The following is a 17,630-nucleotide window of genomic DNA, read 5'->3' as shown; positions in this document are numbered from 1 at the left end:
TCTTGTAATTTAAAAAATTTCTTTCCATAATTACTTGGAAACACTGATTTGGGCCTTTGTTGAAGCAATATACAAGGTGGTATTGGAATCTGCTCACTCCTAACTGAGAAGCTATTGCCAGTGGAGGGAAGTGGGAAGAGGGGATAGTCATTTTCACACCCATGTGCATATGGACAGCTCTAACTGCATGCAGAGGGATATAGTTTTTTAAAAAAAAAGTGGGGAGACAACAGCACAGACACTGAGAGAAACAATTAATAAATGGGACCTCCTGAAACTGAAAAGCTTCTGTAAAGCAAAGGACACAGTCAACAGGACAAAACGACAGCCTACAGAATGGGAAAAGATCTTCAACAACCCCATGTCAGACAGAGGTCTGATCTCCAAAATAGACAAAGAACTCAAGAAATTTCTCATGAAAAGAGCACACAATCCAATAAAAAAAATTGGAGTACAGACCTAAACAGAGAACTTTCAACAGAGGAATCTAAAATGGCTGAAAGACACTTAAGGAAATGTTCAACATCCTTAGTCATCAGAGAAACGCAAATCAAAACAACTCTGAGATTCCATCTTACGCCTGTAAGAAGGGCCAAGATCAAAAACACTGATGACAACTTATACTGAAGAGGTTGTGGGGTAAAGGGGACACTTCTGCATTGCTGGTGAGAATGCAAAGCTGGTACAGCCCCTTTGGATATCAGTATGATGATTTCTCAGAAAATTAGTAAATAGCCTTCCTCAAGACCCAGTAATACCACTTTTGGGTATATATCCAAAAGATGCTCAATTATGCCACAAGGACATGTGCTCAACTGTGTTCATAGCAGCATTGTTTGTCATAGCTAGAACCTGAAAACAAACTAAATGACCCTCAACCAAAGAATGGATAAGGAAAATGTGGTACATTTACACAATGGAGTACTACACAGAAGAAAAAAAACAACAGCTTGAATTTTGCAGGAAAAATGGATGGAGCTAGAAAACATCATTTTGAGTGAGGTAACCCAGACTCTGAAAGACAATTATCATACTCACTCATAAATGGTTTTTAAACATAAAGCAAAGAAAATCAGCCTACAAATCACAATCCCAGAGAACCTAGACAAAAATGAGGACCCTAAGAGAGACATACATGGATCTAAACTATATGGGAAATAGAAAAAGACAAGATCTCCTGAGTAAATTGGGATCATGGGGACCTTGGGAGAGGGTTGAAGGGGAGGAGAGAGGCAGGGAGGGGAGCAGAGAAAAATGTAGAGCTCAATAAAAATCAATAAATGGGGGGAGACAACAGAGTTGGGCGGCTCTTTGGAAGGTTGAAAGGAATTGGATGGGGAAAGTAGAAGGGAGCATAATCATAATACATTTTATACATTTAAGAAATTTTCAAAGAGAAAATAAAAATGAAGTAACATTTTAAATTTTAAATAAATTTTAATTTAATAAAGAAAAATAATGTACCAAAAAAGGTCACCCTATGAATTCTTTAAGAGGAAAGGATGACTTCATTCCAAATTTTATCAAAGAGCAAAAAAAAAAAAAAAGAATGCTGGCATTCATGTTTCTTCAGAATTAAAAAAGCTTATGATACATCAGGCGAATGATGTTTCAAATCTCCAGCTACTCAATGACGAATAAATGATCATAAGTATACTCTTAAATGCTGAGATGCTTAGCTCGTGTATGGAGAGAAAGAATTTAGTATACATACAAAAATGATAAGATCTAGCAAGTAAACACAGAACAAAGAACATTATTTATTGATTTCATTCCATTCACTTGTTTATACTTTGTTATAGCCTCCTCTCCCCTCCAAAAAAAATTTAATGTATCCTTTAGAAGAAAGAAATATATCATAGCAAATAAATCTAGAATGTCTGATATTGAAACTATAATCTGCCAAGAATGCTCATCTGAGTAATAGAATAATTTTTTGCAAAATGTGTGTTTACATTCAATACACTTCTCAGCAATGAACATATCATAAAACACACAAAAACTAAAAGAAGTAATAAATAACTTAGAATGAAATAAAAAGGAAATTGCTTCTTAGACTGCAATCTCTGGTGTTTCATCCTTTTTATTAATAGATGCTCAAACAAATTTAAGAAGTTTCCTACAATCTAAGACAGAAAGGAAAACATGGCAAGATAATGATCACAAGGGTGTGTACAGTTGCAAACATATCCCTCTTATAAGAAAGAAACCCTAAATTTAATGTTGGTAGATGAGAAATATCATCTCCTTGGATTATTTTGCATAATGCAAACAGTAATAACACCACAGAATTCTCCCTGAAAGCATAGTGATGATTTCTGTGGTGTGCTGTATATACATCTTAATTGATACCAATTACATCTTTGAAAGATGTTAAAATTGCATTACAAAGCAATTTCCTGGAAGGGTACCATGATGCCCATAATGTACAAGACATATATGCTGAGCTGACTTAATCTAAACCTAAATTTTGGAAGTGGGAAAAAAAAAACATCTGTTTTCTTGACAGCATGTGTTCCAACTAGAACGATCTGCTTCTTCTGCCAGCCTCTGAGGAGATCGGATATCGCCCTATGCATCTGTAATTGTTAAGATTTTCCAAGCTTTATATAATTATATTTATTTGTTTCTTACCTTTATGAAATAAATAAAACACGTCTAAGTATTAATGAATGGAATTGTATTATTACATTCTCAAAATTTGTGAGGAAGGGATAATAAATTTATTATTACTTAGATTTAATGACAAAACGATATTTATGGAAGATTTCTTTAAAAATAAAGTACCCCACTATTTTGGACACTCCAAAATGTAGGTTAGATTAAGACAAGAACTCCTGAGTAAATTGGGAGCTTGGAGGACAGGGGAGAAGGTGGATAGGAAGGAAGGAGAGTGGGAGGGGAGTGGGAAAGATGTATAGCATGTCCCTATCTAAACAACTAAAATATGAAGGGTTTAATAAAAAAAAGGAAAGAATGAAAAAACAGGTGTCAAAGAGTGCTGCTGAGGATGCAGGGAAAGGGGAACCATACTCACTGATGTTGGGAATGTGAGCTTGTACAGTCACTGTGGGGGAGTCAGTAAGGAGATTTTTCTAACAGCTGAAAGCAAGCTGTATGACTCAGGTTTACCACTTCTGCATACAGCACCCAAAGACTCGAGGTCAACACACCACACCTACCATCCATGTTGACTGCTGCACTGTTCACAAAAGCCAGGAATCAGGACCAGCCTTGATGTCCATCAACACTGGAATTAAAGGAAATGCAGTATGATGCCATAAAAATATGATATCACGACACATTGCAAAAATAAAAACAACTGGAAATCATTATCTTGAGGGAAATATCTGGATACCGAAAGGCACACAATGGATATTTTCCCTCTTACACAGCACCAAGAGTTAAAACTGCACAAATACATACATACACATGTATATCAGTGTACTTTTATGTCTACATGTGTGATGGTAGGTCAAAAAGCTACAAAGAGCATCATGAGAGGGAAGAAAGAAATCTTAAAGGAGATTGGAGATCAGTTGAAGAGAGAAGAAGGGAGGTCTAATTGGGAAAGGGAGGGAAGAAACCATAATTTGGGCATAGCAGAGGGTAGTGGGGGAGAGGAACAATGGACAACAGAGTATAATGACACATATGTATGCACATACCATGATGAAACCTACCACTTTACATGCGAACCTAGAAAATCAATGTTTATGGTTTTAAACATGGGAACCTCCTACCATCTTGACCCCTGTGCTCTTCAGACTATGTCTACCACTTTCCACTTTCTAAAACTTTATTTTCCTCAAATATGCATTTAGCACACTTTTTAAATTTTACTTTTTAGTCAGCATATGAAATAATGTTTTTCATTATTACGTTTTAATACATATGTATCATTGTGCCTTGTATTCGTCCCTATCCCATCCTTGTCCCCACTTCCCCTGCTGGTACCTTTCTTCCTCCCAAATACCCATTCACTACACACACACACATACACACACACACACACACACACACGCACACACACACACACATATATATATACATATATATATATAACACATGTGTATACATGTGATGTATATTAATTTAAAATTCTGCTTAAAATAGACAATATCTCTCTTTCCTATCCTATCTCCTCCTTAACTTTTCCTTTCCCCTCTGACTATCTCTGGACTCTTTCTCTCCCCACACCATAGAGTCTGTCTTTTACTTTCATTGCTCTTCCTCTAATACACACACACACACACTCACTCACAAAGAGAGAGAGAGAGAGAGAGAGAGAGAGAGAGAGAGAGAGAGAGAGAGAGAGAGAGAATTTTGAGCTTTGTCAGCACTCTTTCCTTCTTTCAGGACAACATGACAATCTGGCTCAGAACTGTTGGGCAGTTTTCCTATCCTGACCCAAGGATCAGCTATGGTTTCAAGAGGTTCTTTAAATTTCTGATCTTCAAATAGTAAAGTGAGATTTATTTGACGTGAGTGTCTGAGGCTAGTATCACTTTACAGATGGTCCATTTTTATGCATACAGATTTTCTTTTCATGTAACCAAGTCTGACATGTGACTGAAGGAGGCTCATCAGTTATTAGAAAGTTTAGCATCATGCCCTTAACAAGAGATGCCATCCGTATAATACAGGCAGTGGTCAATATTACCAGAAAGTTTAGCATCATGTCCTCAACCAGAGATGCCATCCGTATAATACAAGCAGTGGTCAATATTATCCTCTTCTAATCAGAATTCTGGTGGACAGAAATTATTTAATATTTGTTCTGAGAAACAGGCAACTGATTTTTATGGTTTTGAAGCTAATATAGATTAATGTACTTTTTGCTGGTACTTTCTAAATATATTTTTAGCTTATCTTTTCTGAAATATATTGTAGACATTTTTGAGCTCTGGACAGCTGGACAGAGCTAAACGTAAGCTATTCCCGCCCCCACGAGCCATATGTTCTGGGAATCACCCTGCTGACAGATTTATAGTCCATTGCTGTGATCAACAGGGGAGTCGGTGTGACTCCAAAGTATTCTTCACATAATCCAGGCACAATGAGGCAAAGCAATAATTTATGACCACTTTTCTGGTCTTATGAATACAAAAGAGGCAGAAAGTAGATTGTCAAGATGAAAAAATACAAACTACAGTGGTGTTTGTGAGTGAGCCAGTACATTTTTCCTAAAATTCTTTTTCATTTAATTCATATATTTAAAAAATATTACAGTTACCCTAGATGCATTGAGTTTGTTTATGGAACTCCAACATCTAAATAGCTCTGTAAAATGTTCTAACTTTGAAAAAAAATTGAGAAAGGACTTTTTCTTGATAACCTTATTGTCTCTGTAATGCAATATGTTATCTTTAACAATAAGTTTCTCTACTAATGGTCTAAAATAAGGAGCTTTCCTGTCAATTTTCTGAATTTTAATGAACCATACACTACTAGAAGACATTACATTGGATGCATATGAGTACAAACATGCTGAGGAAGGAGCTAATTCAACTTATGTTTGAGCATGGAGAATTGCTTTGCCCTTTAAAATCTAACTCATCAAAACCTTTATTTCAACAGTTCTGCTTCTGCATTATTAAAAGAAACTTCAGATAACCTTATTTCCCACGTGGTCTGGATGGGTTGCACTGCTCACCTTTTATTCTGCCTTACCACTTACAATGTCTGTAGCTACATGGAGACAAGCAGGATAGCAAAAGGCAGAGTGGAAGTTCCAAGTAATAATGACAAGATTATCAAGTATCACATGTCAATCAAATATTACTTTGTGATGTATTTTTTTTCTTAGCCCACAGAGTCCACTTAGTGCTGCATGAATGTGTGTGTGTATGCATATATATATATATATATATATATATATATATATATATATATATATATATGCATGGATGTAGGACTATCTATTGGAACATGGGTAGCCTCTTAGGGGTTGCATTTCTGAATAAAGCTAATTCTCCCTCCTTCAGTGGCCACCAATGGCTAGTAGCTCCTCAATCTAGAGTAGAACATTATGCGACCCTCCTCTGTTCATACTGGGATTGACTTTGCCCGTGTAAGCAGTAAAAATCACTGAGTTCATGTGCACAACAGCATTGTCTTATTTGGCAAAATCTGCTATGCTACAAGTGTCCACTACCTTTGGAGTTTACAGCCTTTCTAGCCTCTTTTTTTTCTGAGATAATAGCTAAATTCTGTGGGGGAGGGGTGTGCTACAGTTGTCTCATTTAGATCTGAGACCCTGTAGTCTTGTTTCTCTGTACTATGACTAGTGATGCGAATCTCTATACCAACCATGCTCCATGCCAAAAGGAAGCATTTCTAATGGGGGCTGAGAGTTGCACTGATCTATTGGTAGACAATATCAGAACTTGGGGGTCAGTTTATTACTCTGTCCCATTAATAGAATGATAATACTAGGTTCTCCACTCAAGCCTATGATCTAGTCAGTCATAGAGTTTTGTCTAATTAGTATCAATAAGCATGGGTTCCATCCATTAAATCCAATCAGAAAGTAATTAGTTATTCCTATGACATTTAAGTCACTATCACACCAGTGGACACATCTCGTCAGGCCATCCATTATTATAGTTCCCAGAGTTCAGAGCTGGATAAAACTGTAAACTATTATTCTCCCTCAATAGCACCTTCTAGCATGATGAAAACTAGCCAGATGGCAGGGAAGCTTCGGGCTGGTTCCACTAGATTTCTCCATAGCCTATGGCTCAACTATATGACATGTTTAGGAATAGAGTTTTACCATCAAGTTTTAAAGGGTAACTAAGGAAAATAGCAATAGTCTGCAATGTTTGATGGGCGTCTATGTACCCCATTGGCCAACAACTCAAAAAGAGGTAACCCATACCTGGCACTTGGTTTTTTATTTTATTTGATAGCCTATAGTATCAGGGGAAATATAGTACCCATTATAAGTCAATGCCATTTAAAAGGTCTTCAATGTTAGTTTTCCTCCCCATACTTTCTCCTCTACCTTGTACTCCATTCCCCCATTTATTTAGTACTTCCTGTGTATTTACTCCTCTTTAATCCCTTCATAACATATATTCTATTCCTCTAATATTCTTGAAATCCTTCCTTAATGGATCCTTACTAGTTTCCTACCTACCTCCTGTGGGGGCTCCAATGTGTGTGTGTGTGTGTGTGTGTGTGTGTGTGTGTGTGTGTGTGCGTGCGCGTGTGTGAATACACATATCTAAAGATTCTATCATAGCATCCACATATGGGAAGATTATTTCTCGCTCCATCTATTTACCTGAAAATTATATAATTCATTTTCTTTATAGTTGAATTATATGTATGTACCACATTTTAATGATTCATTCATCAATTGATATATATCTAGGTTGTCTCTACTTTCTAACTATTAAGACTAGAGCAGCAACAAACATGGATGAACAAGCGTCTCTGCAGTTGATATTCCTATGAATTTCTCTGGGATAATGAGTCAAGGAGAGGTTCTTGAGAAATTTGCAAACACTTAAGTGCTTTTACTAATAGCAACATCAAAACATCAAACAAGGCTGGGCCAACAGGCCTTCTTTAACTACCCAAACCATCTGAGAATTTTGAGGACAGATAGCTTTCCTTTATTGCAGATTTCCAAAGTGTGCATCTAGTCAGGAATGATGGAAAAGCAAAAGCATACAAGCACAAGGGTTGACAGTAGCAACTGCAATGGACATCTGTGGATGGAGAGTAGCTTAAATAGAAGAGTTTCAGAAAGCGATGATTCTGGTATTACTTTCAGCTTTATCAGTCAAGTTCAAAGCCCAAGGAGGGATTATGGGAGAACAAATGGCAGAGCTTGCAGTTGCCAACTTCTTAAGCTCTACATTCCAGAAGCACCATTTTAAACCAGACACGGTCTGAGGGAGGTACAAGTATTCAAGCTTAGATGTCCAGAGATTCCTTCATCTTACAGATGAAGACTCGAAATTATTAACCTGCCTCAGTTCACTCAGGTTGAGAATTTTTCTTCCTTCTAAAGCTTCACCAAAAGATAACTGACTCTTTCACTTCCCGAGATCATGATCTTTTACCAACGGGACAATTTTCCTAATGTCTAGATCAAGTCACTTGTAATGTAAAGTATACCTATTTCCTTGATAAAAAGGAATATATTAAATTATATGATAACATATATATTATGAATATAACATATTTCTGTCTGTGCATCTTCCTATCTGAAGGAAGTACTATTGAATTCAAGGAGATAAGATTGAGAGAACATATTTTTAGAAGTAAAAATGCAACCTTCTTATTCGTACCACATCAACCCTTCTATTACAAAAAGGCCCTATTTGTACTCCTTCTATACTGAAGTTAAATTATTGAGTTTATAAGTACAATATTATTGTTTTTAAATGTAAAGAATTAATGACTCTTAGCTGGCTGTGGTAACACACATCTGTAATGCCAACACTATGTATACTGAGTAAAGAAAATCACCTTGAGTTTGAGGCCACCACGGGCTACACAATGAGTTCCAGGCTAGATTAAACTATGGGATGCATCCCTCCATATCTCCAAAATAAACAAACTAAAACAACAAAGGTGACTCTGCATGCTTGTTCATGAGTGTAGACCTTTCTGACAATATCAAGCTTACATTAAATGTACTAAAAAGACAGAAAAAATTTTTCCCATCTTTATTGACAAATTTTTCTCTGCAAAATGACAGCACTGACTCTAAAGAACAATGAAAATCAAGATTAAGAGGAAAAACTGCCTCTGGAAAGCAATTCTTGAATCCACATCAACACAGATATACTTGGCAAAAAAATTAACTGTGGATAGCAATGCAACACAATTGTCATGCAATATGTTTACATAAGTTAAATTTCTTGTCCACAAAGTTTAGATTAATTATATGACTTCACACATCAAGCCATATGGTTTTTATAATGGAAATAGGAGAAGATTCTCACTCTAAAGAGACTCTGCTGTATTTTAGAATATTTTAAAGTATTTGCTGACATGAATGCTTGCTAACCATACTCACTTTCAGGAAACATCCAGTGAGGTTGTGCTCTTTAGTTGAATTCTAGTTATGGTTGTCACAGTTTACAATTAACTGAAATACCCAAATGTGGCTACTTAACCCCTTTGATGCCTTGCTAGTCAAATTCCCCGGTACTGAGATCAGCATCCTGTTGGTACAAAGGATGTCTTGAGAGCATTTTGAGTATAACATTATCTTTCAAGTCAAATTTAGTATCTGGAATTATGCAGCTGTTACTGGGTTTGGCACAAGATGATGTGTTGTGTTAAGCCTTTTGAGCGACACTGATAATGACTTTCTCTTTAATTGCTTCTATTGTTCTATACTGCTGGAGTTAGAGATGTGCTTGGATGTTATTAGGCTCAATCATCTCTTTTCTCAGATAAGAAATGCAGAAGATGGTTAAAGTGCAGAGAATACGTGTCAATGAAGAGCTCAGTCACAATGACACCCATAGTGCCCCCATCTCATTTCTCTTACTACCCCAAGCCAACCTCAGACTCGGGGGTCATTGTGGAAAAGTAATGGGAATAATGTAAGCGACAGAATTCAGGGAGGACCATACTGAAGCAGTATGTTCTGGTCATGACAGGACCAGTGCTTTCATGCGCTCAAAGCAACTGTGGTTGCCCATAATATAATAGATCAGCTACTAAGCCACTCAACATTCTACTGTGGAGTATGAAGGATTTCATGAGCTTCCACCGCTGATATAGGAGCTCCAGACAGCTGGTGACTTCTGAGGAAGGGAGAATCCATTTTCTTTAAGGGTAGGTCTGTCATGCTCTAGAGGAAGGTCCTATACCAAGCATTATAGGGGTACAACTGGACTCTCCAGTATTTGTTTTTTTTTCCAGTTTATTTATTTTTTATTAAAAATTGCCATTTCCTCCCCTCCTCCTACCCCTTCCCTCCCCTCCCCTCCACCCATACTCCCACCCCCTCCCTCTCCAGGCCAAAGAGCCTTCAGGGTTCTCTACACTATGTTGAATCCAAGGTCCTCCCAACTCCCTCCAGGTCCAGGAAGGTAAGCAACCAAACTGACAAGGCTCACACAGAGCCCGTCCTTGTCGTAGAGACGAAGCCCATCGCCATTGTCCTTGGCTTCTCGGTCAGCCTCCACCATCAGCCACTTTCAGAGAGTCCAATTTGGTTGGATGTTCCATCAGTCCCTTTCCAACTGGACTTGGTGATCTCCAAGTTCTGTCCTGCCGTCTCAGTGGGTGAACGCATCCCTCATGGTTCTGACTTTCTTTCTCATGATCTCTCTCCTTCTGCTCCTCATCAGGACCTTGGGAGCTCAGTCCGGTGCTCCAATGTGGGGCTCTGTCTCTATCTCCATCCATTGCCAGGTGAAGGTTCTATAGTGATATGCAAGATATTCATGAGTATGGTTATAGGATCTGGCCTTTTTCAGCTCCCTCTCCACAGCTGCCCAAGGAACTAGCTGGGGGCATCTCCCTGGACACCTGGGAACCCCTCTAGAGTCAAGTCTCTTGACAACCCTCAGATGGCTCACTTAATTAAGATATATGCTTCCCTGCTCCCATGTCCACCCTTCCTATATCCCAAGAATCCCCTTCCCCCAAGCTCTCCCCATCCTCCCCTTCATGCTTTTCTCTCCCCATCTCCCCTTGCCCCCATCCCTTTGCTGGAGAGGTTGTCAGGTAAGGGGTACACTCATCCATTTCTAGTGGGAATGCACACTTGTGCAACCACTTTGGAAAGCAGTGTGGCGGTTTCTCAGGAAATTTGGGATCAACCTACCCCAGGACCCAGCAATTCCACTATTGGGAATTTACCCAAGAGATGCCCAATCATACTACAAAAACATTTGTTCAACTATGTTCATAGCAGCATTATTTGTAATAGCCAGAACCTGTAATCAACCTAGATGCCCTTCAGTGGAAGAATGGATGAAGAAACTGTGGAATATATACATATTAGAATACTACTCAGCGGTAAAAAACAATGACATCTTGAATTTTGCAGGCAAATGGATGGAAATAGAAAACACTATTCTGAGTGAGGTAACCCAGACCCAAAAAGATGAACATGGGATGTACTCACTCATAATCGGTTTCTAGCCATAATTAAAGGACATCGAGCCTATAATTCGTGATCCTTGAGAAGACAATAAGAAGATGAACCCAAATAAAAACATACAGTTATCCTCCTGGATGTTCGAAGTAGATAAGATTGCCGGGCAGTATTTGTTTTTTTAAGACAAGAAATTCACATTAGGGAGGTGAGAATGAATCTTGCAAGGGGCCACAATGATCAAAATACATTTCATGAAATTCTCAAAGAACTGGTAACATAATTTTATAAAAGAACTTGGAAGGGAACAAAGAAGAGCCAGACTGAAATACTAGCTCGGGCTATACAACTTGTCACTAGCAGGGTTGCTCTCGGCCTTGTGTCTGAGCTCAAGTGTGTAGTAGTAGAGGTTCAAAGAGAACTTGACCCCTACTCTATATTTTTACGTTGCTTGTGTTTTCTGTTGTTTTGAGACATGGTCTTACTCTACAGCCTATGCTACATTAGAACTTACTGTGTGTAACCCAGCACAGCTGAGTAATCCTGCTGCAGCCTCCAAGTTGTAGGTTTCAAAACAACCAAATCCATTTTTTTAATTTTTCTTTAAAATGAAGAAAAGATGAACATCACTATGTGTGTTCTAAACTGAGGCTCCAGACGGAGCAGAGGGAATGTTGGGTTAATAGCATTATGAAGGACTATCATAACCTGCCTTGCTCAGAATATGTGCAGCTTTGAGGATTGAAGGGAAAGACACAGAGGCCATGAGGACAGACAATAAGGATGCAGAAAAAAAAAACAAGCAAATCTTTTGAACACATACACAAAGGAGGGATGGGTAGCACAGGCATTCCTCTATGACTGGCATCTAATGTCTGCCTGTTAGCAGAAAAACAGCCACTGGACAGTGGCACAAGCGCTAATAGCTGAGAAAATGAAAAGCTATTAAAAAGGAATAATAACATCATAGAGGCAGAGAGAGGTTCAGAGAACTCATCGACAAAAGGAAAGAAAGCAACTGGAAGCAAACAGCCTGTCCTCAATGTAATGGTGCATCCCGGGGGCAGAAGAATAGCAAACAAATTCTCCAACAATCGAATTTATGGTAATGGAATGTGAGCACATCAGCACACCGGGACAAGGCACTCAACAACCAGGACAGTAGATGGAGGAAATCTGTGCCCTTCAGAAATACAGCTTTCTAAACTTTAGGAAGCACAAGTTGAGAGATTTCTTGATGAAAAATGCCTCAAGTCCTGCTATTACATTAGCCTTTATGGTTGGGGTTTGGAGTCACTGAAAGCATCAAGACATCAAAACAGAAGGTGAATGCCCCAAATCTGATAGAGTGTCAGACACATGAGGAGAAGCAAAGGCATGTTTTCTGTGAGTGCCAAGGGCATGCTCCCTTGGGTAAAGGGAGGACAGCTGTCAAGTCGCTCCCTGATGGGGTTATCCTGACTTATCTTTTGCAATCGTTTCATCTTTACTGAACCATAGGATAAAAATAGCAATGTTTGTTAGGGCTTTACAGCTTTTTTTAATGCTTCAAATTACATGGCTTTTAATAGACTGTGCTCACACTCACCTTCTCTGCCCATTTGTTAGTATCCTTTGAGCTGCTGTGTGTCAAGTTGCAGTCCCTTTCACTTTGTTCCCAGCCACCCCTCAATTCTGTGTGATCCTAACCAGGCTGTCTCCCTCGAAGCTAAGGACAGATTCGGTCTCGGCTTTCCATTTTCTCACCTCCCTCTGCTCTTTAAACTTTCTAAGGTTTATTATTTTTTATTAATATGAGGATCTTTGCTTGCATGTATTTATATATATCACTGGCCGATTGCACCCGAGGAGAAGGCCAGAAGAGGGTGTCGAATTTCCTGGAACTGGTAAACATTGATGTGAGTCACTACATGGGTGCTAGGAACTAACCCTAGATCTTCTACAAGAGCAACAAGTGCTTTTGACTACTAAACAATCTCTCTATCCCCTCTTTAAAATATCTAAATATTCCTAGTGGGAGAAAAGTGCATACCCTCCAAAGTCTTGACGTTTTCTACCTTGTTCTTTGTACTTTGGACACTAACCCCATCTTGGAAAACCTCTCTTTAACCCCTTGGGAAGTAAACCCAAGTGTTTGTCTGACTTACCAATATCTTAGATGAGCTCATACATTATGATGTGGGATTTCTCTCTGTATGCTATGAATATATTTTATTGCATTTGTTAATAAAGAAACTGGTTTAGCCAATGGTTTAACAGAATATAGCCAGGCTGGAAAAATTAGAGAGAGAGTAGGCAGAGTCAGTGAAATGCCATGTAACCACTGGAAGAGACAAAGAGCTGAACCTTGCTAGTAGGCCACGACCTCATGGTGCTGCACAGATCAATAGAGATGGGTTGATTTAAGATGTAAGAGTTATCTAGAAACATGCATAAGCTAATAGGCCAAGCTGTGTTGTAATTAATATAGTTCCTGAGTGATTATTCCGGGTCCCGGTGGCCGGGAAACAAACAAGCAGCCTCCGCCAACACATTAGTTAAGAAAACTGGAGGCAAGACCACATGTCTCAGTAATGGTTGAATTATAAACCATAATCCATTGGAACTATCTCCAGTCTTCAATAGGCTGCCCATTAGTCATCATTTATTTTTCACTCAACACAAAAGCAGTCTCCCCCTCCCCTTGCCCTGTGTGTGTCAATCCACATGTGGGATAGGCTCATAGGGTGGTCCTATTTTCGAGTTTGCAAGGAGCTCTGTGTTGTTTGCCAAAGAGCTATACTAATTCTGCACTCCCACTGACAGTGTGTAAGAGCCCCCTTTGTTCCACATCTTTGCCAGTATTTTTTGTTCTGTCTTGTTTTGTATTAGCTCTAACTGGGGTAAAATAATACCTAATGGCTTTGATTTGAATTTCCGTGATGGCTAACAGTATCAAGTGTTCTTTTTTTTTTTTGCCATTTGTATGCTTCTCTGAAGAATGAGTATTCAGATCATTTGCCTATTTTTAAAAGTTGATTGCCTACTTTTTTGTTAAATTTTGATTTCCATATATATCCTAGATAGCAATCATTTTTCAGACAAATTTTTAGCAAATATTTTCTGACAGTCCATTTAGGTGACTGTTTTCTTGGTGCGTAGAAGCTTTTTGATTTGATATAATCCCATTTCTCTGTTCTTGACTTTGTTTCTGTTACTTTTGAGAGATTATGCAATATAAATATCATTGCCTAAACTAATGTATTAAAATGTTTCTTCTATGTTTTCTTCTAGTAGATTCATATCATTAATGTTAAGTTTTTTTTTTTATCCATACTAGCATTAAAGGACACAAAGCTATTATGGGATATTTTGATCATACCCTGACATTCCCAAAACTGACAATAAAAGTTGACCATGAATCAGAAAGTAGAGCTAGCTACTAGATGACCAGAATTAGCCATAGAGGTTTTGGAGGACCCGGGACATAGAGAGAGAAACAGCAAGTAGTAGGGAAGGGCTTAAAAAAATCCACAGCCTTTTATATTCAAGAAAGGAGAGAGAGGGGAGTTCACTGGCCACTTCTCTACTGCTTTTCTGATCATCAGGTTTTATCCCCATGTCTGACTCCTGAGTTTCTTTAATAATAGACTAATTTAGGTAATCATTACACAAAACCAGTGGAACAGACCCTACAAATACAAACCAGGCAACTACTGCCAACTGATTCTTGACAAAGGTCCCAAGAATGTATTTCAGAGTGAAGAACTGGAGATGGAGGGATGATTCCTTTAGAACCTGATGTGAAAATATGACGACCTAAGTTCAAAGCTCCAAAACCCATACGAAAGCTGGGTGTGGTACCCTGATGACAGGAGACTGTGTGGTGGGCAGAGTGAAGACAGCCAGGATCCTGGACTTCATTGATCACCTGGCCAAATTGAGGAACCCTGTATCAACAAATAAGGTAGGAGCTATAGAGAATGATACCTGTATTAGTTTTGTTCCCCTTCTGATAAAAACACCCTGACTAAAGTGGCATTTACTTTGATTTACAGTTTGAGAGGGGACACAGTTTATTGCAGTAGGGAAGGCTTGGCAGCAGGAGAATGAGGTTGGTTCATTGCTTTATATAGTCAGTCGAGAAGCAGAAAGGATGATCAGAAAACTAGGCCAGATTATAACACTTTCAAACCCATCATTAAAAGGCTACTTCTTCTAGCAAGTCTCCATTTACTAAAGGTTTATAAGTTTCCCAAACATGGACCTGGTGTTATAGTGGAAATTGAACATTCAACTCAAAACATATGACATCCACTTCTACACACACACTAGCACACACACACTAGCACACACACACACACACACACAAACATACATGCACACACATATATGCACACATGTACATGCTGTTCATTCCACTTGTATTTGTGAACATATTCACATTAACACATACACAAAACACACACCCAAGCAAAAGGGAATAGAGAACAGAGAACCTCTCTAATAAATGGTACTGACAAACTGGATATCTATGCAGATTGTAATTTGACCTGTCTCTTCCTGCAAAACATTAAAAAATCACATTAAAAATGGATCAGATGCCTGAATGAGTTTACTTTTTATTTCAATTTACTTTCCTAATAGGTTCTTTAATAATTTGTCTTTCCTATAAGACTACATATTGCAAAACTGATAAGTTGTAAATGCATTTGATGGTAGCATCTTTACCATTTCTTTGGACAGTTCCTTTTTCCCAGTCCCCACAATGACCTCCTGCCTCTCCTCTCCACAGTTGTGATATCCCCTGGGGATGATCTACCCAATGATGTTCACTTTCCAAGGACAGCACCCCGAAGACTAGACATGTCTCTTCTTACCTACAAATTCCACAAAAGTTTCCAACCTCCCCTTCCCTTGTCTCCTAATAGGTGATTTAAAACTGTGATTCCTTTAAGGGTCTAACATACACTATATGTGGAGCATGTCCTTTCTAGCAATGCACACTTCGCTGGAAAATTCATAATAGCCTGGTATCTTAAAGAAAAGGATGTGAAGCATGATTAAAAGAAGCACGATTAATAAAAAAAAAAACTCAGGGTCAGAAATTGGGGACCCAAAAAGCAAAACAGCCAGCCCCAGCTTTTACCTCAACCTCAGTCCAAAAATGGTGATCCTTACTCCAGTAATCTCAGAATGACACCATCCCCGAGAGCTGTCTTCTCCAGTTTTATATTCCTCTCTAGCCTGGGATTAAAGGCATGAACCACCACTTTCTATGGCACCTACTGTGGCTATTGAGATTAAAGTTGTGTGTTTCCATAGTCTGGTCTGCAAGGCTGACCAGAGGAACTGTTTTACTCTCAGATCTTCAGGCAGTCTTTATTTAACAAAATACAATTAAAATGCTTTATAAGGATGTGACCGTTAGGCATTTGGATTTTAAGCGCTCTGGCAGGTGATGGCAGCAAAGAATTCCCTCTGAACCTAAACAGGAATGATTTGCCTGCTGCAAGGCTGCTCATGGTTGTGATCAACAGGGCTGTCTTTGGTGTTCCCTGTAATATGGAGATTCTTAAGTAAGGTTGCATGCACTGTTTCAAATTTTATCTTTGCAGAAATTTTTTAAAAAATTCAACAAATGATATTTTTTCTTTCATTGTCCCTAGACATAAATGAAGTTTACTTACTGTTTTATGTTGTCTGGCCACATGCACACTCCTATGCATATAGTTGTATGTATAAAACTGAAGTCAAGTCTGTGGAGCACTTCAAAGAAAGCTATCAATGTCCAATTTAATTGATGCCTTGTACCTTTGTTGTCTCAGCAAATGTCTGGGAATGGGAAACATGACATGTTGTTGCTCTATATTTATGGTACTCTATCTGCTGATTTTCATTAACTGAAATCACTTCAATCATTGGAAAACTGTCAGTAGCAACCCTTAAACTTTGCCCACAGTTATTACCAATCTGAAGTTGCTTATGCCTAAGTATGCATATTATTAAACACCAGGACAGGGAAAAACTGATTTTCTTCTTGACTAGAATGATTCCTCTTTGGAAACTTAGGAACTAGGACACAACTATTGAAAGAAAAGTTATGTTCTGGACTTAAAAGTTCCTTACCTAAAGGTTCTGCAAACTGATTTTAGCTTCTTTTTCACTCTGGCCAGTGGATGGGTAAGAACTAGCTATTTGTTTTCTTCATGAACTCTTCATTGTCTAAGAGATTAGTTGATTCATTAATATCCACCAAAGAGTGATGTGGGATTCCCCTCTGTATGCTGTGAATACCATTGGTGAATAAAGAAACTGCCTTGGCCTGCTGATAGGGTAGAACTTAGATATCTGGGGAAAACTAAACTGAATGCTGAAAGAAAGGAAGCAGAGTCAGAGAGAAGCCATGGAGCCACTGCCAGAGACAGACATGCTGCTGTCTTGCTGGTAGGCCATGAGCCTTGTGATAAAATATAAAATACTGGAAATGGGTTAAATTAAGATGTGAGAGTTAGCTAATAAGAATCTAGAGCTAATGGGCCAAGCAGTGATTTAAATAATACACTTTTTG

Source organism: Arvicola amphibius, chromosome 10, assembly GCF_903992535.2.
Source record: "Arvicola amphibius chromosome 10, mArvAmp1.2, whole genome shotgun sequence".
Taxonomy (NCBI): Eukaryota; Metazoa; Chordata; class Mammalia; order Rodentia; family Cricetidae; genus Arvicola; species Arvicola amphibius.
This window is presented reverse-complemented; position numbering follows the sequence as displayed.